Source organism: Leptopilina heterotoma, unplaced genomic scaffold (assembly GCF_015476425.1).
Source record: "Leptopilina heterotoma isolate Lh14 unplaced genomic scaffold, ASM1547642v1 Lhet_70, whole genome shotgun sequence".
NCBI lineage: Eukaryota > Metazoa > Arthropoda > Insecta > Hymenoptera > Figitidae > Leptopilina > Leptopilina heterotoma.
Window position 1 is genome coordinate 324,583 of NW_025111162.1, and position 22,102 is coordinate 346,684.

General features: G+C 31.7%; 1 long non-coding RNA gene across 1 annotated transcript; it reads right to left on the bottom strand.

The window, feature by feature from the left end:
- Positions 1-19,919: 19,919 nt before the first annotated feature.
- LOC122510548 lies at positions 19,920-20,486 on the bottom strand. Its single transcript, XR_006302450.1, has 2 exons — positions 20,298-20,486; positions 19,920-20,093 (listed from the first exon to the last, which is right to left on the bottom strand). It is a non-coding gene; the product is annotated as an uncharacterized LOC122510548 (long non-coding RNA).
- Between the last annotated feature and the right edge of the window lie 1,616 nt (positions 20,487-22,102).

Sequence of the window (22,102 nt, forward strand, 5' to 3'; positions counted from 1 at the left end):
TCTCAGCTTTTTCGACCTGGGATCTTAGTGTCTTCTTGTGTCCCGGATGGTATAGTTGTGAAGTAACATGAACCGTTAAAGTGCTTCTTTCTGACAGCTTATCAATTTGATCTGACGGCAAACGACATTTCAGATCGACGCCTTCAAACGTTATTAGGGTTGATAAAATATTCCCCTCCTACAATCCATCTAGAGAGAAAAAACCCGAGTCAAAATAAACGTTTATAGAGAAAATAAATTTTTATTCACTGATTAAATTTAGTTTTGCTTTTTTGCACGTTCAGGAAAACTTGTTAATTTTTGACCTATTTTTTAAAGTCACATTCAAGAAATGTTAAATCAATCACGAGTAAATTTTGTGTGATTTAGTTTGTATTTTTCTGCTGTTTAACTACAGTGTGTCAACAGAGTTGACATGAAAGTAATTTGTTGAATGATTTGACTCGCGAGAACTTTAAAGAGGGAATGGAGTTTTATATGAGGGTGCGAGTTTCTCACGAGGAGGGGTAAAAAAAGGTTTTTCCCTAGGTAAGAAAAAAGTAGGGTGAAACGACCAACTGCGACTGACTTTCCGATGAGAAATTAAAGGATTTTGATCAAAGGATGTTAGCTGTCACTTGCAGAAACAGTCATTATCGTGGGTGGGTAATGCAACGCATATAGTGCTTAAAAGCTCGAGCAAGTGTGCTGTGGTTAAAGCGGGATTTACTCTCTCAGCCTTCCAACAAGTCTCTTGACAGCTCAGTAATTTCCTTTCAGCCTCTTCATATCGATGCCCAATCTCGGGCAATATTCACTATAAAAAAGCCCCCATTATAAAGTTATAAACTACAAGAGTTGGGAAAATTTTTTAGTTATTTTATTCGATATAATTTAAGGAATGTATGACTTCCCCGTAGAATTCGCATCAGTAAAAATTTCTCTTGATTTAGTTGTGGCTTCCCAGATAACAAAATGCGCGTTGTGTGCTACTAATATCATCTGCACGCGTGCCGATTTATCCGCACTATGCGCGTTCACTGGACCACTCAGATGCGTCATCATATGCGATCCATAACTGTCGCATATTGTGATGGGCACATGCGTGACGGTATAATGCGAATAAATTATATTTATACTTCAGCCTTATTTGAATTAAATAAAAAGAAAAGATTATTGACATTAGTAATTTTTTTTAAATTAAAATGTTATTTATAAAAACGATTTTAATTTAATATTTCAGTACAATTTTGGAATTGAAATTGTTAAAAACTTCCAAATTCTTTTTTTGAGGTTATATCTAATACAACAAAAATATATATGTACTTTAAACAAATTAAATTTAACTTTCTTATTTTGCTGCAGTACTAAAAATTAAATCCACAATAATTCCTCACAATAATATCGCAATAAAAAACAATAAAAAATGAAATCACAATAAAAACTTATTTTGATAACACACCACAAACAATGCTGTCGCCATTATAAAATGTGTGATTGCCGATACGGGTGGTTGCGCATCATTAATTGCGTGCGTATTAAGTGCAGTTCACTGCACACGCATTCACAGCATTCGCACTGTGGATGGTAAAATGCGTATGGATTGACTCTTCTAGCAAGTCGCACTTGTGAACGGAACATGCTTATCATTTTGTATCACAGGCGCTTACGAAATGCAGTTCACAACACTCGCATTATTACCAGCGTCACAGACGATAGTAAGATGCGTATATGAACCGACTCATCTGGTAAGTCGCAGTTAGTGCAAGAGACATGCGTTTAAATGCGACGCACGATTGTTATCTGGGTTTCCTAAGTTAAGTGAATTTTTTTAAAAATTATCCACATTAGAAAAGTAATGAAATGGTTTTTTAATCCGACATTCTTGTGGGGAACATTTATCTTATTAAATGCAAATAAATATTTTACATACCCTTTGATATTTTGTTTTAGAATTTTTCAAAGATGAAGAGTCAGGAGAGATCTTTCCATAACTTAACTAGCATTAGGATTGAGAAAGGGATCAGAAAACCAATTCAAGGCGTGAATATAAGGAAAAGAAGGATTGTAAGTTTAAAGCTGTCTGCTCACAAAGGAAGCATTTCAGCGCATGAAGCTGTTAGGCAAGTCAAGGAGATGATAAGAGGATCAACGAAATTGTTTGTATTCCCACGTATTGGCTCTCCGCTATTGCCACTTTTCATCGTTGCCACATGACAGCGTAAGACGTTTTGCGAACGTACAAATTGGTCTTGGGATTGTGGTTTTCTGTACAAACCAAGTCAGAACTGATTCAATCTTTTCCTAAACGATTGCATGTTAATGTCTCCAATATCCTGAACATGAATAAAATTTTCTAGATTGTTACAATCTTTTTTTTATCTTTTCATTGTAAGATTTTAGATCAATTATCTAGTGGAAATTCTGATCGGATTATAGACATTTTTGTGTTCATGAAGTAGTACAAACTAATTGGAGAAGTTCCCTTTGCTCATCAAGACTAGATTATTAAAAGAGTGGAAGACAGCACTTGCTGGTGAATCGTAGTGAATGATTATCAAAAAAATTAACTTCATTAGAGATTGAATTAGCTTCTTTGCTAATATTCTATTAATCAATTCATTATTTCCATAATTAGTTCAAAAAAAAATTCTGACATGGATTGGTGGAACCAATATAACACTTAAGAACAGCACGGAGAAAAATGAAAATTTAGATTTCGGACTGAATATAAAACAATTTGAATGATTTGTATTATCATAGGAAGAAATATTAAATTTTGGTTCTCTATCCTAAAAAGTTTAGTAACGATTTTCAATGAAGATCAATGCTAAATATCTTAATAAACGCTAATAGTCTTCTTTCAACAAGTGCAATCAGATTCCGTAATTAATTCAAAGGTGAAAAGAATTAGGTACAATTATTATTATTTGCATTTATTTTAATTCAGCTACTCAAATGTTACAAACTTTGTATCAACGTTCACTTAAACGGGGACTGTTCTGTGCGAGAGTCCTTAGATTCATTCCCAAACAGTTTTTAGGAATGCGAAAATCTGTGGCGCGCCTGCGCCCGCGTTTGTTCAGTTTCTTCGTTTTTGATATACACGGAAGTCTCGGTGTAGTTCGTAGTGTATTAATTGTTTCAATTAATAAAAATTTTAGTTTTAAATATAATAGTGAGTGCAGTTTTGTAATAAAGTTCTAGTGTTACAAATGAATGTAGAAGAATATCTATGTGAAATGTTTGATCTCATTTTGAGGTTAGGTGTGTGTTTATTTTGTTTTTAGCCGGTTCCCTGCCGGAAGAATGGACTGAAATTGTACTGGGGAATTAGTATTGAGAGCTCAGTGTTATTTCAGTGAAAATTTGCTGCGTTTCAGCACTGAAATTGTACTGGGAAAAATTACCTGCAAAAGGGTCGCTATCGGTGATGTTTATGGCCTGACCGTCATTAAGTTGAAGGACGAATATTTCTTTGTTAATGTTAAAAATAATTTTTATTTATATTTCAACATTATATTTGTTTTTCATGAACTCAGATTCTTTACAAGTATTTATTAGGTATATGCTAAATATTCTTGCAATCTAAATTCAAAAATAATATCCGTTTTTACGTAACAATTAGAGTTTTCGAGATAGTTTATAACTTTTTTAATTAAACATTTTTTATAATAAATTTTAGATATTTGTAATCATGAAACATCACAGATTAAAATTTTTTTGTTTTGAAAATTGAATTATTTAAATTGTAAACTTTTTAAGCCATAAAATTATAATCCCATACAACAATAGGCTTTCGGGTCTATTGTTAAAGCAGGGGTTGCAATATAAGTTTAAAATTTAACGGAAATTTAGTTGAAAATTTTGTTAACCTTTTTATTTTCACTTCCAGACTGTTAACAATGGTTTGTTGACATAACCTACATTTGAAACTATTGTTAAAGGACTTTTAAAATGTCTACCGAAACATTAAAAAGAAAACGGACTGAAATTCTACTGGAGGCCAGTACTGCCGTGTGATATAAAAACTTAGTTAACTGACATTTTGGTGAAAAATGAGTTTTTGGTATCAATGAACTCGTAAGAAAAAACTGCGTCTAATAGTTATAGTTTAAATTTTTTTTGTAAATTATTGTTTGTAAAAAATTAATATTAAAAATCTAAGAAATTGCAGAAAATGAAGGAATATTTGATAAAAAGTTAAGGAAAGGACTTTGCGTAGTCTAAAAAACAAACGAGGCTACGAGCTCGAATGTAAGATTTGAAGGAAAAACTTAGTTAAAGGCATTTGTGTGTTTTTTGTATCAAATAAGTAGTCGAGTCTGAGCGTTGGATTTGAAATAAAAACTTTGCATCTGCAACGCTTGCAATTACCTAAGTTATTCCGTCAAAAAGTCAGTCGAGACAGAGCCGAACGACTACTTAACTGCATTCGGCTAAACTCGGTTTATCCTCGGGACGCAAGCAGCAAGCAGCCGTCCCCTTACCACATGACGTCATTGTCAGTTAGGTAAGTTTTTCCATCAAATCGGAGGACCGAGCTCGCGTACATTTTTGTTAAGCAACTACGCAAAGGACTTTACCTAACTTTTTACTTCATATTTGCATTCGGAAAAACACGCAAGTGCATTTTTTCATATAATTTGTTTAAATAATTAATTTTTTATTTCATAATTAAATAGAGCACCATCATTATACCCAGTATGTGAAGTTGAATTGAACAATTTTTTAATTTTTATTGGGGTTCTGAAAGCAAACAGTTTTTCCTTATTTTCTCGTTTCGATATAAATGTCAGTTAACTAAGTTTTTATTTCAAACGGCAGAGTACAATTTCAGTACTTTTTCAGTCCATTCTTCCGGCAGGGTTATGCAATGCTTAATTGTTATTTTATTTTATTGTTTGTTTAATCTGTAGATATTTAAATAAAATCTTTTTCTTTAAACGTTTTAAAACAGATCATTTTAGTAAAAATGGCAAAGGACTTGTATTTAATTTTTAAAGAGATTCTACATTTAAATATTTTAAGAATAATAAAAATCCCAGTGAGAAGTTTTATAAAATTCAAAGTATTCTAATATTTTCAGTTGTTTCATTTTTCGATTTTATATTTAGTTTCAAATTGAATATTCCAATAAAAGTAAATATTTTGACAAATAAAAGTAATAATGTAGGTCACTAGAAGATCTGCTCACATTATATTCATTATGGGACTCGGCACTAGACTTGCCTTGGACTCCGCCCAGAAGCGCCTATCAATGTGTTTAGTCTGCTTTGTTCCGCGTATAAGTGTGCATAAGAACGAAAACATTTTAAGCCTACTGACATGCTTTAAACCTTTTACGATTCATTTCCCTGTTTTCTATCCTGGAGCCGCAAAGGTAGACAAGTTTGGGAATAAAATCAAAGTTACTAGCGCTGAACTCCACAATTTTCAATCAGATTTTTCTGCGTGAGTTTTAATCTTTATAAATAAGATCAGACTTTTGTCTGTACATTGCATAGAATTTTAAAATTCATGTTTAGTTTTTCTATTCGAGTAGTAAGAATTCAAAAATGCCAATAAAAAAAATTATGTATGTATGTATGTCTGTTCGCAATATTTTGTCCGAGATAAACACAAAGACTACTTGACCGATTAGAAGGAATCTTTACAGACTCTTAGGTATTAGTCAAACTTAAAATCTTAGCCATATCCGATTGAAAAATATTAAGCTGAACAAAACCTATAGCTTTTTCACAAAATTCAAAAAAAATTAAATTTTTTGTCAAATTGATGTGAAACTTTTTGTAGCTACTTTTTAATATAAATACAACTAATTTTCACTATAAAAATGAAATATAAATAATAAATCCGAATTTTTAAGCCAAAATCATATTTTTGATTTTCGACAAAATTTTTAATTAATTTTTTTTGTTGAATATTGTTTAATTTTTTATGAAGTTGGTATTGATATCGGTTAATGTTTTAAAATTTAAAATTATATTCATTACATTTATTTTATTAACAAGTTTAGAGTCATGAATTTGATGTCTATTACAAATTTTATAAAATCAATGAACGTGAGTTTGCAAATAATTTCTATATTGATATTTTGATGTTTTAAGTTTGAAAATTTCATAGTATGTATTGTCATATTTAACGTAGAAAATAAAATATATATGTTCAATATAAAGGGTATACAGTAAAAGTATCAATGAAACTGAAATTTGACTTCAGCAGGCACTAGGACATAGAAAGTCCTTAAGACGCCATTACAGCAAATTGGGATTAAGGAATTAAAATGTTCTTATTTTTGAATTCTAGAAATCTTTTAAAAATGACTTTGAAAATAAATAACAAATTCCAATTTATGAATTAAAATTTTTCTTCTTGAATTTTAGAAATGTTTGGGGTATGTTGTTGCTTTCCAAAATTCTATGCGGGCTTTAAGCAAAAACGGGTAAAATGTAAAATTCCATGTGGAAATTTTCAATAGAGATATGGAAAAATGATACCTACTTGAAAAAAAATAGATTTTACATAAGATTTTTTCTTAAAGAAATATAGGCTTTTTTGAGTTTATTTAAGGTATATTTATCACTTAAAATCGTGTCACAATTTCCCATACGGTTTTACATGGGAATCCATATGGTTTTCTTTATGAAAGTGGATCCCATGTAGATTCCCATGGTAATCGAAAACGTGTTATAGTTTCTACTAATACATTTAAGTGTCTATCAACCGCGAAGGAAAACCGAGAAATAGCCGGGAATTTAATTCGACCAGGGAAAATCGGGAATTTTCTTATCTAATTAAAAAAAGTTTTTTTTATATTAATTCGTTTTTAGAAAATTGCTTTTTCCTTTAATTTTTATTGATGTAATATTTTTATTTGTCAAACTTTGAGCCCTACATTCAGCCTACAATATAAATCTTATTTTAGATTTTAGCAGTCGTAACGTAGGGTCTACTTGCGATACAATTAGTTCGAATTAGAATCTACATAACTCCAAAAGCTGGTGGAAAATTAGCATTAATTTTTAATACATTAATTGAAATACTACAAACGCATAAAGTACTACAAATTGACCAATGAAGACCTCCACGGAATAACGATCTATGGCACATTTTGACATAAATGCAATTGTAATGAAAGTATATATGCACGTGTTATTGAATTTCGAGCCTAAATGAATGAAATAGTGTAATTAAATAAATAGAGAATATAATTTATTGATTTTTATTATATATTATAGTTGGAAAAACGATTTATGTCAATTCAAAGTTGAAAATTGCAAGCATTTTTAAATGTTTTAAAATATTCGTTATTCCGTAGAGGTCTTCAAATACAGTTCTGTAAATCTGAATTAGTTAAAAATAGTATTTGATAGGAAAAGTCATTCACTGATTTAAATAGTAATATTTTCCTAATGAAATAGTTAATGACAACTAATTATTAGTTTTTCCCAGTCAAATTAAATTCTCGATTGGTAGACACCTCTTGAAATATATTAGTAGAAACTAAAACCCGTCGAAGACGGGTCCCGTGTAGAAATCACCATGCTATGCCTAAAATGATTATTGGCCCTAGCTTGGACCTAACTTGGCAACCCCTTTTTATATATCCTAGGCTGGTCCTAACTTGGTACTAACTAAGAGATCCAGTTAAACTAAGTCATAACTGGATCTCTTTTTCTTGATAAATCAGAAAATTATACAAATATTATGAAATAAAGTTAATTTATTAATTTATTAATTCAGCAATTTTTTAAACAAATAATTGTTATTTACTAACTTTTCACACATTCAACCTAGAAACTAGTAGTTTTTTCTAATTTTGCAACAAGTAAATACTCAGATTAGTTAATTGCGAAAATTTAAAAGACTACAAGTGTCTAGTCGCTTTATTGTCTCAAGAGTTAATAAATAACAACAATTTTTTGTTTAAACAAATGCTGAATTGTTAAAATTATAAAATATCTCTATTTCATACTTTTTAAATTAGTTTATTGCAAAATTAGGAAAAACTAAAAGTTTCTAGGTACTTTGTATCAAGAGTTAATAAATAAGAACATTTATTTGTTAAAACAAATAACTGAATTGTTAAAATGATAAATTATCTTCATATTTTACTAATCGCGAAGTTAGAAAAAAAACTGCAAATTTCTAAGTAATTTGTAACAAAAGTTAATAAAACAGTAACATTTATTTATTTATTAAAACAGATACAGACTGCAATATAATTATAATTAGTAAAATATATTTTTAATTTCGTTCGCTGATTTTAAGTTTCGTTTAAGTTGGTGCTAAACACTAGAAGATATTGCAGTTTGAATGTGGGCTGACCCACCCACGTCCAACCCAGGCCCTACCTGGTCTTCCTAGTTTCATTAGCAAAAATTTTTAAGTCCAAATTTAAAAAATTTTTTGCAACAAAAAATTAATGTTTAAAATGATTTAGAACAATGAAAAACGTGTTTTTAACATTAATTTTTTGACATTTTTTTAAAAAGTGGATCACCCACTTAATTAATTAGCAAAAATTTCCAAATCCAAAAGACGAATATTTTTTTAGACCAACAAATTAATGTTAAAAATGATTGAGAACAATGAAAAACCTGTTTTTAACGAAAATGTATAGATATTTTTATCTTGATATAATATAAAAATATTAATTTTTGATTTTTTATATTTGAATATTATTTTATTATTATTGTTGTTGTTAAACTATTTTTTTATTTATTATGGTGTATTAGTGTCAATAAATACTATATTGAATCATCAAAAGCAAGTCAACAAGTCACTGACAATAAGACGTCGATGTTCAGTTAGGCTCCGTAGCATAGTGGTTAGGGCGTTAGTCTCGTAGTCCGTAGGTCATATAGGTTCGATTCCCGCGTGTGTTAGATTTTATTTGCTTTTTAGGTTTGCGTTTATTCCGATTTTTCTGCATTGTATTCGTATAAGTATGCAATTTAAAGATTATACTGTAAAATAATTTTATTAACAAATTTCTAATTTTTTTATAATTTTTAATGTATATATTAGAGGAATATATATTAATCTCTGCATCTAACATTATTTATGAATTCGCTTTTGGTCATCATTTAATTGAAAAAAATAATAATTAATTAAAACTAATACTTATTATTAATAATTTAGGTTATTTCTTTAACAAATATTATAAACTAATTAAAATTATAATGAAATAGAAAATACTGTCTGAGATGGTCCTTTCTAGGTCAAAAAATGGACCCATAAACTGGTCCTAACTAGGCTCCCAAGTTAGGACCAGGCTAAAATCGCATCACCAGCCATTGTTGGTCCAAACTACACTGCCTACTTAGGTCCAAGCTATTAACAGGGCAAAATAGGTAGGACCATGCTAGGACCAATTTTTATTTTCCACACGGGGTACGACAGTTAATCATTATAATATATAAAACAAATAGAAGTGGTCCAAGATGTGACTCCCGAGGAAAACCCGAAGTCGTAAAAAATGGATCTGAGTTATCTTGATTAATCCGAACTACTTGACAAGTAGTACTTGACTGAAAGATAGCTTTGTTGTTACATCTTAGAAGAAGACCAGTACTGGTATATTAATTATTTGTCTGATTTATTTACAAAGCGCAAGACTTTGAACTATAAGTGAACCCAGCAAACACTGTTTCAGATTTGTTACAGAACTGTGACAAATAATTAAAGAACATGTTTTGTAACAAGTGACTCACTGGGTACGCAAAATGTCGTAGTCAAGGGGATGTCACAGATAAGTAACAGATCTGTAACATAGTGACAAAGCTACTTGTAACAGTTCCAGAACAGTTACAAATATCTGTTACTCATCTGTCGAAAATATTGTTTGTAAATTATGTTTCAGAGTGTTTTTCAGTCTCAATTGAATATTTGCAAACATAATTAAGTATGTTCAAATAACTTTTCTATTTTCGCCCTAAAATTCTACATGCGCATTTAATGACAATCATTAAAAAAATATTTAAATTTAAAAAAAAATATTTCATGCTGTTTTCGCATGTCATACATACTCGGAATGTTTATACCTGTCGAAGAAAAATTGTTTTGCTATTTACCTAAATATTTACAATCATGAGGTCTCGAACGCAAGACGCAGCTAGGAGCGGATAAGAAATCGAATGCTCTACCAACTGTGCCACGGAGGCTAATGAAAGTAATTCCCTGGTAAAAATTTCGGACTAATTCCGGATTAAATACGGACAGATTCGTACGGATTAGTCCGAAAATTGTACAAAAAAGGTCCGAAAATGATCCGCGTTTAATCTAGTTTAAAGAACTTAATCCGTAAAATGTCTGGGGCAATCCGAACTCTGTAAGCAAGAAATCCGATATTAGTCCGCAACAATTTGAAATTAAAGTGTGTCAAAATCCTATTTTGAAAGAAGTACGAAACAATCCAAAAGCTGTATGCAACGAATCCGAAAATTGTCAGCAACAATTGGGATTTAATCCAATTGAAAGACATAATCCGAAACAATCCGAAATATGTATGCTAAGAATCCGAAAATAGTCGGCCACCCGAATCATACACGGAGAAAAATGGAAAAATGATTTATGCAGTCAGTGTAGGACTCCTTTATAGAATAATATGTGACAGGTACACACTATAGTATTAGAATTTTCATAGCTGAACACTTTGGGACTCAACACAAGTTATCCCATTCATCAGCTTAAACAAGACTGTTTATATAGTCTAAGAGGGAATAAGAGTATAAAAAATTGGAATGAGAAATTACTTTCTCATGTAATTGTTAAAAAACGTGGCAGTGTACAAAACACAAGTCAATAGTAGAAGCGAATATTGAACAACTAGTACTCAGTCCAGTTCTTTCGAAAAATGAACGCCGTGCACATAAAGTAGATACCTACTCGAAAGCCACAAGTTATTCTCTCTCTCTCACACTAATGGTTGTTCACTTATCTTACCGTTTCACTTACTCTTACTACTCTCAACTATCAGGGGCGGATCCAGACAAGGTTCTTGGGGGGGTCCATCTGCTAGACGCTAGCTTCATGACCTATTATAAATGAAATTTTTATTAAAAAAATTCTAGGAAGTTTGAATTCTCGGGGGGGGGGGGCATGCCACTGAGCCCCCCAGGATCCGCGCCTGTCAACTATTATGCAGTGCAGTTAAGTTAATTAAATTATTAAATATATTGCTGTGAGAATAATTAATTATACATTTCATTCAAGGTCAATTCACTATTTTGTACACGAAAAAAAAAGAATAATCAAACTTACCATGAGGAGTTTCAAACTTGAAAAAGGTTAAGAAAAAATTAATGTTTTTTATTTATTTATTATTAAATTCTAATAACCGAATCATATTTAAACTAGTTGACAATATTATTTATTCAATATTATGAATATTGCTGACATCCCTACTTACATTAATTACAAAGTAAAATTCACGCATGATCCAATTTATTTCATTGGTAAGGGATGTTTCTTAAATAAGAAATTTCCCCCATCCGATTCGTTTAGTTGTAAATTGTAAGTATGAAAGTGTGGGAAGAATGAAACTTGTGAATTAATGAATATGAATATATAAAGAGTGCATTTAACATATTTTTCTTTTTTTTAATGATTGGTTATTGTTTTTTTTATACAATAAAATTGACGAAGTGAATAAAAGGAAACATTCGTTTCGTGTCGCGTCGGCCATTTATTTTGACAGGTAACGCGCCTGCGTTCCTTTATTGTGAAAATTTCGAAGTAGAGGACTGAATCCAGTTTCTCTACTATGCACACTGCAGCGCGCCTTATAATCTTCGCCTGTGTTTCAATGCTCTTCACAGTGATATTTGGAACTAAGGCCCTCTATACACTATACGCATTACCCTAAGATGCTTGATGGAAATGAATTAATGTACTTTTACTGGACTGAGTCCTGTTTTTTCAATATTGACTCCCAGTTTTTCAAACTTCATTTTTCTCCGTGTATTATATCCCTGGTAAAACCGACATATTAGCTCAGTCGGATAGATGCCTCGCTTGGTGGTCGTTTAAGGACCAAGGGTAAGTACCCTTGGTTCGCGCCCATTTGGCTTGGTATTTTTCCGGCACGTGAGACAATCTGAGTGGGAGGTTTGACGTCGAGGTATAATGATGTGCACCGTCGATTATTGTCCGGTACACACCATTAGAACTCGACTGTCGATAAACCGGTTGTACTCAGGAGAGGTTTTCTACAGTTTCCCTCTCCACTGGCGAGAAAACCCATTAGACGGGTGGTCCAGGCAAATGCGAGTACTCCTAATTTTCAAGTCGCTCTGTAGGCGCAAAATTTAGTATTTAAGTTTGTCAGGAAAAATTTGTAAGAGAAATTTACGAAAATGTAAAAACACTTGTATAGCCAAGTATGTAAGGCTGAAGACAGGTGTATAAACCAATAAATAAATAAATATCCCTGGTAAAAATTTCGGACTAATCCGGACATATTAGCGTGGATTAGTCCGATAATTGTACGAAAATGATCCGCGTTATAATCTAACATCAATCTGAGCAAAATTATGAATCCTAAATCAGTCTGGAGTAATCATGAATGTCTATGAATTAAGTTCGTAATTATTACGCAACAATTCGAAATTATGTCCATTAAAAAATTTATCTAAAATAAATAAGGAATAATGCGAAATCAATATGTAAAGAATACGAAATCAGTCGTCAATAATCCGACTTTAATCCAGTTAAAACATTTAATCCGAAACAAGTATGGAACAATCAAAAATCTGTATGCAAAGAATTCAGTAATAGTCAGCGGCAATCCAAATAATATCCGATGAAAACACCCCAGTCCGAAAATAAGTCTTATAATACATAATATGGAATTTGTAAATATATACAATCCACATATTATAAACATAACCAATAAACATTGGTGTATTTTTGGTTGAATCAGTATAGAATACAGTTAAACCTCGATTATCCGAACTAACCTAGGCAAGGCTAGGTTCGGATAATCGAAAGTTCGGATAATAGAGATTTTATTTTTTTTTCATAATTAAAGTAAAAAAATTGGATATTTATACTATATATATTTAATTTAATACTTTTTTTTAAATATGCATAAGTATATATACGTAAATATATATTAATTAATAATAATATACTAATAAAACAGAGAATTCAGAATTTTTTAAATATTTTTTTGGCATAAATTTTGTTAATTGTTATTTTGGTTTGAAAGATTCGGGAGGCCAAAAAAAAAGTTCGGATAACAGAAGTTCGGATAAAATGATTTTCGGTTCGGATAATCGAGGTTCCACTGTACTATTAATATTCTTGTCATTTTTCATAAGTATAACTATAATTATGTATGAAATTATTCACTTGAAAAAATTTAAAAACAATTGAGAGAAATATAAATTTGTATTATCTGAATTAATGAATTATTATTAATTAAAAGTTAATAAATAATTATTGATTCATTATATTCTTTTAACGAACTAATTTTTTGTCAATAATAAAATATTTTTTGGTGGCAAATTTAGTAAGTAATCTTCTTTACCAACTTTACCATTATTCTTCAGGAGTTTCATGATTTTTCCGCTAGGCGGCTATAAACATTTTGAACGGTTTTATATTCTTTAAAAAATAACTGCTACAAGTGAAAAAGTGAATATGTAAGCCTTTGTATTAGTTTAAAGTGTTTGACAATAAGTGTCAGAATATGTGTTTAATAACACAGCCCCACAAAAAAAAAGTGTCGTGCGCGGCAGACCAGACTAGTCATTTCCTATGTATTTTGACGCGCTGAACACGAATCCGAAGTCCGTTTTGCTCCATCACGTCAGGATTTTTTTCTAACCTCAAAAAATCTGTCGGATTTTGAGAGGTAGGCTATTTTTTCTTAAATTAATGGATTTACTTCAAACTTGGTAACTCGGGTTTTTTTAGGTCGCTGATGACAAATTTGAAGTTAGATTTTCAAAATTCAAAATGGCGGCTTTAATATGGCGGACGAATTTTTTAAAAGTTAATGGATTTACTTCAAACTTGGTAACTAGGGGTTTTTTGGGTCACTGATTACGAATCTGAAGTTAGATTTTCAAAATTCAAAATGGCGGACGAATTTTTTAAAAGTTAATGGATTTACTTTAAACTTGGTAACTAGGGGTTTTTTTGGGTCGCTGATTACGAATCTGAAGTTAGATTTTCAAAACTCGAAATGGAAATTCTTATATACATAAGTAAGGTATTCACGTCCTTTTATGGTAGCGCACTCTTTTGTCCTCAAAGGATCTGTGTAATGGTTTTCGTTTCAAATTGGTGCCTCCAGGTACAATATCCCTTTTCAGCATCCAACAGTAGTCGGACATCATATTTACATCCCATCTTCCTTGATAACGACGCTCAAATTCTTTAAGATCTTGATGGAATCGTTCTCCTTGTTCTTCACTGTAATCTCCCAAATTTTCAGGGAATCGATCCTGATGCGAGTCTAAGTAATGCATCTTTATGCTCATTAAGCATCCTAACTTACCAAAATTTTTAATCATATCACTAACTATTTGCTCCCAATTTTCACTCTTGTGATTACCCAGAAAATTTTCGACAACTGCTTTGAAACTAAGCCATGCGGCTTTCTCCTTTTTATTCATCTTGGTGATAAATTGCTCATCTTTTAACAATTTGCGAATTTGTGGTCCGTCGAAAACCCCTTCTTTTAGTTTCGCATCAGATTTTTCTGGAAACTTTTGTTCCAGGTATTTAAAACAGTTTCCTTCTTTATCTAAGGCTTTGACAAATTGTTTCATTCCTCCTAGTTTCGTGTGTAAGGATGGAATTATCACCTTTGAAGGGTCAATTAGGGGATTTTCTATTATATTTTTTGAACCTGGTTCGAAAGAATTTCTTTTTGGCCATTGTTTTTTAATGTAGTGATTTGCTCGATCTCTACTGTCCCACAAACACAGGAAACATGGTGTTTTTGTAAAACCTGATTGTTGTCCAAGTAGTATGCTTAAAATCTTAAAATCTCCACAAATTTGCCAGTTGTGTTCTCGGTATCTAATTTTATCCAAAACTAGTTTCATATATTCATAGTTTTCTTTCATTTCCGTTGAATGCGCTATAGGAATTGGAGCATAAATATTAGTATTATGTAGTAGTACTACTTTTAAACTTCTTTTCGAAGAGTCAATAAATAGTCTCCAATTTTCATCTTTGTATATATTTGCTTTTAATTTATTCATGAGTCCGACAACATCTGAGCAATATACCAACGACGGATTTTCATCTTTTGTAAAATATTGTCGGAATTCTTTTTCTCTGTCTCGATAAAAGCTAGCTGTTGTGCCTTTTGATAACAAGTTTTTCTTCTTCAACACTGATGCTAGGTGTTCTGCACAATCCTTCGGCAATTTTAAATCTCTAATGAGATTGCTAAGTTCTTCTTGGTTAAACGTTTGTCGAATCTTTTTCTCCTGTTCATGATACGGAAGGTAATAGTCGTCCTCATCATCGGTTCTCATGTCTTTATTTTCAAAATCTAGAACATCTTCAGTTGAACTGTCAATTTCCAAGGTTTTGGGAGAAGAAGGTGGATTGCATGAAATTTCTGGTTTTTTTACAGTGGGGACATTAGCATACAATATGTTCTTTTTATTTTTGTTATTATATCCTTGCACATTGGTGTTGCAAAAATAACAATCTTTTTGATTTAATGGTTTTTCCCACAAAGTTGGCTTTATAAACTTTAGTTTATCCTCTTTTTTATGATTCCAACGAGTTAACATTGTGTAACAGGAACTGCAAATTTTGTGTGGAACAAAATTTTTATCCTGATTGGTTATCTCAAGATCAAAATAATCTTTGTAGATCTGTTTGATATTTTCATTTATTGATTTACGATTTTTGGGGACATCGAATTGTCCACATATGTAACAAAATGCATCTGCATTGCTGTCGCATAAGTGTTCCGACGTTGTTACTGCAAAATTAAGTTTTGAAGCCTTTGGAGTTTTATTATTGTTTTGATTTTGAGAAGCCATGATTTATGTGAAAACCTGTTAGGGATCCTGGCCCGATCGCAGGTGAGTCCGCCGTCCTAGGGGTGATAACCCTCATACCTCCCCAGGCCTAAGTATGAGAGCTTTCCGACTTTGACGAGGACAAAGTCAACTCGTCGTCGGACACACTACGGCATCATCCTCACACCCTAACGTCCCCCTGCAGGGCAGCGCGCCTACGCTGGCTTCGTTACTTCGATAAACAGGGAGCGAATCATTCTACACATCCCCTTTCGGGGCAGTTGTCATCGCCTACTACATTTATCGAAGCAGCAGGATTAGTATTGTGCTGAAACACAATAAAAGTGCAAAGCGTAGAAGGTAAAGAATGTATTTTTAAGGAATAAGATAGTGAAGGATAGAGGATATTAAAGTTCCTTTTTATCTCGTTGCTTAAAAATTTATTATTTAACTTTTACATCTTATTGTCACATTATTACCTCAATGAAAAAAGTCTTGTGCATTTGCCGAATTGATCTCTATGATGCAATGAGACTTAACTGTCAGTTCTTGAGAGTAGTTCATTACAAAACAAAAAATTACAGTTCCCGCTACACAACACTCTACCAAAAAATCTTTCGGAGCAGCCACACGGAAAAAATTTCTGTGCACTGTTTATCTTTATATGTGCACCAATGGTCCTTAATTACAGTACAAATCTTACACTTTGAAAATGGATCATATACGGCCCTTTTTAGAGACAGCAAACGCACTTCCATCGGACAACATCTGCATCAACTGCACTGGAAGTGAGACAAGCGGTGCACGGACATTTTTTCCGTGCAGGGGGTTCAAAATGTGAAAGTCTGACTATAGATTCGTAATCAGTGACCCAAAAAACCCCTAGATACCAACTTCGAAGTAAATCCATCAATAGTTAAAAAATTCGTCCCCCATATTGGAGCCAACATTTTAAATTTTGAAAATCTAACTTCAAATTCGTAATCAGCGACCCAAAAAACCCCTAGATACCAAGTTTGAAGCAAATCTATCAATTTTTAAAAAATTTGTCCGACATATTGGATCCGCCATTTTGAATTTTGAAAATCTAACTTCAAATTCGTCATCAGCGACCCAAAAAACCCCTAGTTACCAAGTTTGAAGAAAATCCATTAACTTTTTAAAAATTCGTCCGCCATATTGGAGCCGCCATTTTGAATTTTGAAAATCTAACTTCAAATTTGTCATCAGCGACCCAAAAAACCCCTAGTTACCAAGTTTGAAGTAAATCCATTAATTTAAGAAAATATAGCCTACCGTAATCTGGGGCTACAAGGAACAGATTTCAGCTTTAAAGTCTTGCAACTTTTTTGTTTATTGAAATATTGCCTTAATTTTTTTTCTTTTCTTGATCTTGGCGAGCACTTTGAAGGTTTAAAGTATTGTTTTGATCAAAGCTGGAATTTTAAGCAAAAAATACGAAAAAGACGCATTTTTTCGAAATTACAAAATGGGGCTATAAGGAACAAGGCGGTAAAACTATTGGAAAACGTATTTAAAGTTAAAGAAATTATTTTTTATTGATCGAAAGTAAACACAGAATATAAAACAAATGTAAAAACAAAACTAAACGTTGCTGGTATCATCAGTTGAGGTCGATGATGATAACTGGTCGTTTTTTGTGACTTGTCGGTACCAACACTCTTTTACAATTTCGAACCATCTTTGAACACTAAAAACCAAATTAGGTGATAAAAAACAAACGAAATTACGAAAAACTTACGTTTTAACAACACACTTTAACAATTAGGAAGAAATAATTGTGTTCTTTATATACCCGCCGTTTGTGAATTTTGGTTTTTTTCTCGTAAATCTTACTGTAAATACAAAATAAACGTATTTATTACTTAGTGAACTCAATAAAACTTACCATAATAAATCCCTTTAATAAAAAAAAATTACTTTGAGAAGTTAAAATAGGAACAACTTACCTCGGCAATCAAATGTTTCCCAAGTTTGAAATTTCACTAAAACACAATTACTCACTTACAAGCTACTACTGTTCACAAAATTATTAATAGTCGCAATTATTGCATTGAGTAGTATTGGCAGTTACCCCAGCAACAATTTTTCAAAAGCAAGTAACACAATTTATTCATACACGGCCCCGATAACTTCAACTCCACCCGAACACAGAGTTTTGTTCCTTATAGCCCCGGTGTTCCTTGTAGCCCCGGTTTACGGTACCTCTCAAAATCCGACAGATTTTTTGAGGTTAGAAAAAAATCCTGACGTGATGGAGCAAAACGGACTTCGGATTCGTGTTCAGCACGTCAAAATACATAGGAAATGACTAGTCTGGTCTGCCGCGCACGACACTTTTTTTTGTGGGGCTGTGTAATTGGCATTAATTCCAAAAAATCCTTTCTAAAAAAAGACATGGGCTAAAAGAATCGAATGCACTCGAAAGTGTAAATCGAAAAGTATCGAAAAGAATAAGCATCGGTAATACGGAAGCTTCTACGCGCCACCATGCGGCACTCACTCGTGTTGTGCGGCACGCAGAGAGGAACCGGCCTGTTCGTAAAGGCCTTTCTCCAATAGGTTTTAAAAAGTGTGCGAATGAGGCCGCAGTCCCATGACAGCGTTTTGCGTTGCGTTGTAATGAAAGAGAATGCAGCAAACGTATATTTGCGTCTTTTTTTCTCCCATTACGACGCAACGCAAAACGCTGTCATGGGACTCCACCCTGACTGCGTTGCGTTGATTTTAGCATGTGTTGCTATAGCAACCGACGCAGACGCAGTCATTCGCACACTTTTTAAAACCTATTGAAGAAAGGTCTTAAAGGCCTTTCTCCAATAGGTTTTAAAAAGTGTGCGAAGGGCTGCGTCTGCGTCGGTTGCTATAGCAACACATGCTAAAATCAACGCAACGCAGTCATTCGCACACTTTTTAAAACCTATTGGAGAAAGGCCTTAAGTTCCTTGATGCGTGCCTCCCAAGAAGACTAGAGACAGGAGGTAAAACTTCGGTAGTGGGGGTATGGCAATGCTGAGTCGCTCAGCTGATGTATAGTCAGGCGTTTACTTTCAAAAAAAGTTTTCGCCGCAATAGACCACACGGACTTCTGCGCAGCTACACACGTAAACACAGGAAAATATATTCTATACAAATACAATATGAAATATAAGTGTTTATATTTTCAAACATCTTTTAGTTATTAAAAAAACGTTTTAAAAACAAAAAAATGTGTAAACTGTAGCATGAAGTGTATTAAAAGTTAACAGAAAGTAATAGTCATAGTGTTGTGTAGTTGTGTAGGTTTATCTTTCTTCTTGTTACAACTTTTCACACAGCACGTTTTCGGAATTTTTAACTATTTGAATAACACTTAATTTAATAATCACTCACATTAATTCTATATATCCGTTATGACACACATTGTCAATTGTGTCTCGATTGCACTGATTGCACTTTAAAGTTAACCTCAAATTAAAATCATATCATACACATATGTAAAACATATGGTATACAAGAATTTGAATGTGTGAGTGATGTGCAGAAGCACCGCGCCGGCGACTTTTCGAAACGAAAAACGCCTGGTTAATGAAAGGCTTTTGACTCATCCCCACTACCGAAGTTTCACCTCCTGTCTCTAGCCTTCTTGGTGCCTCCCTACGTGCCTATATCACTGTAAAAAAGCCCAATGTAAATTTACAACGTGTAACGTTGGAAACTTTTCGCTTCACGTATGACGTAGTACTATTACAGCCCAAATGTTAACTTACTTACCGTTCGTAACATAACCTCTCTTATGTGATTTCGCATCAAATTGTAAATCGACCACTCGTCGGTAATTTTACATAATAATTTCGCTGCATTTTAAAATTATTCTTTTTTATATTTATTTTGTATTACATAAAGGTTAAATTATAAAAAGGAAATAAAGGAAAAATGTAAGAAATAAATAAATATATTAAATATTTATAATATACAAATCACATTTGTAGCTTTTTTGTCATTTGTACAAAGTTAACGAATTCCCCAACAGAACAGGAAAAACAAATACTTTTTCCACTTTAATTTTAAAAAAATACGAGCTGCTTAAGCAATAGAGTCCATGAAGATATTCTGAAAAATTTTTTTATGTTTGAAAATTATTTTCATACAGAAAATTCACACAGTTGAATAAAATTTTTTAAGTATAAAAAATCATTAAAAACGTGTCTCTTTTTAGGTTAAAAGACATTACCTTATTAACTTTGATATATATGAAAAATTAAAAAGAAATCTTTCAAATTTAAGAAATGAAAAATGTTAAGAATTTGAACTTACCTTTACAAATTTCCTTTAATCTTTAAATTCTTAAAATTGTCGAAATTTTAATAAATTAAAATTAAAATATTAACGTTTGCCTATGCGCATAGTTTCTTATATGCCACTTCATCGTCACGCAGTGTAGAAAAACATTCGGGCAAAAAATATCATATTCGAATGTATACTTACAGACAGCTACATAATTCTACATACTGTCAGTAAATTAAACATTCGGGATGTACATTTACTAACGCGTGACACATTTACAACGATAAGCGTAATAATTTTACTTTTTAATTGTGAAAATACTATATGGGTGTTAAATTATTACGTGTACCGTAGTAAAATTACAAACTGGAAAATTTAAAATTAACGACCCGATTGTAATTCAACATTGGTCTTTTTTACAGTGCACTTGATAATTCGAGTAAATGAACATTATGACAAATAAAATTTCGATAAATGAAAGTTATGTATTATAATATTTCGAAGGTTTGAAAATTATGTCAAATGGCAATTCGGAGGATTAATAATTATGACAAATAGTCATTCGGAAAAACAAAATGTATGTCAAAAAATTTTCGACATATTAAAAATTATATATTAAAAAACAATTCGACTATTTAAATAATAGGATAAAGAATAAATCGATAAATTAAAAATTATGTTGAATGAAATTTCGAAAACTGAAAATTATGCGAAATGATGTTTCGATGATAAGAATTTCGATGTTTTGAACATTAGGAAATTTAAATTTGAGGATAATAATCATGCGCCCCATAAAAGTAATAGAAATATATGTATATCTTCTTATAAATATAGTAAAAGTGATTGAATTTTGGGTAAAAAAAAATTTAGTTAAACTTTATTAATCTTTCACAAAGTACGCTCACTTTATGTCCGAAGGTAAGATCTACAATTTGAAAAAAAATTTAACTCAAAAGCTCTTTATGATTTCGAGATATTTTTGAAAATGTGATGTTTACACACACACACACATACGGAATGACAGTTTTTAAAAATATCATTTTTGAACATAAAGATATGTCAAAAAATCGAACTTGAAAAATTTTGGTATTACAATACTTCCTCTATGAGGAAGTAATACAATAATAAACATATACAGTCGGGCCTCCGAACTGTACGCTTTTAAACTGTACGCTGTCGCCGAAGTGTACGCTGGCTTTAGTTTTTAAGTGCTCCACAGTGTACGGTGGCGCTACTAAATTCAGTGCCGTATATTTGAAAATGTTGCCTTTTAAGGGCATTTGAACCATGATGACGTCACAGATTTAAAACTAATGCTTTGCACAAACTGTGACGTCATCAAGGTTCAAATCCCCTTAAGGAAGAATCTGACGGTCAGTCAAATCAAAAGTTATTCCAATGTCATAATTTCGTAATTTAAAAAAACAAATTAAATTTTAAATTCTTCTTGTTGGAAAGGTGAAGAATTTAATTTTGAATATTTAAAACGATTAAAGTTTCATTAGAAACATTTGTTAAATTTTAGGTTATGTTACTTAAATCATTCATTATTGTTTTTATTTGTCATTATTTGGTTAAAAAATGTTGATTCTTCTAACATTTATAATTTTAAAAATAGTATATATTTTTATGATTTTAATTAATTTTAAATCTAAAATTATGCATATTATAGTCCCAGACGATAAATGAGGAGCAACAAGTTTTCAAAACTTGATAAATTCCTATTTTCTTATTATTTCGAGAAATCGAAATAAATGACTTTCCTGACATAACCACTCAGTTAATTTCAAAATAAAAAATTTGTAATATTTAATATTTGTAACAATGTTTTTATT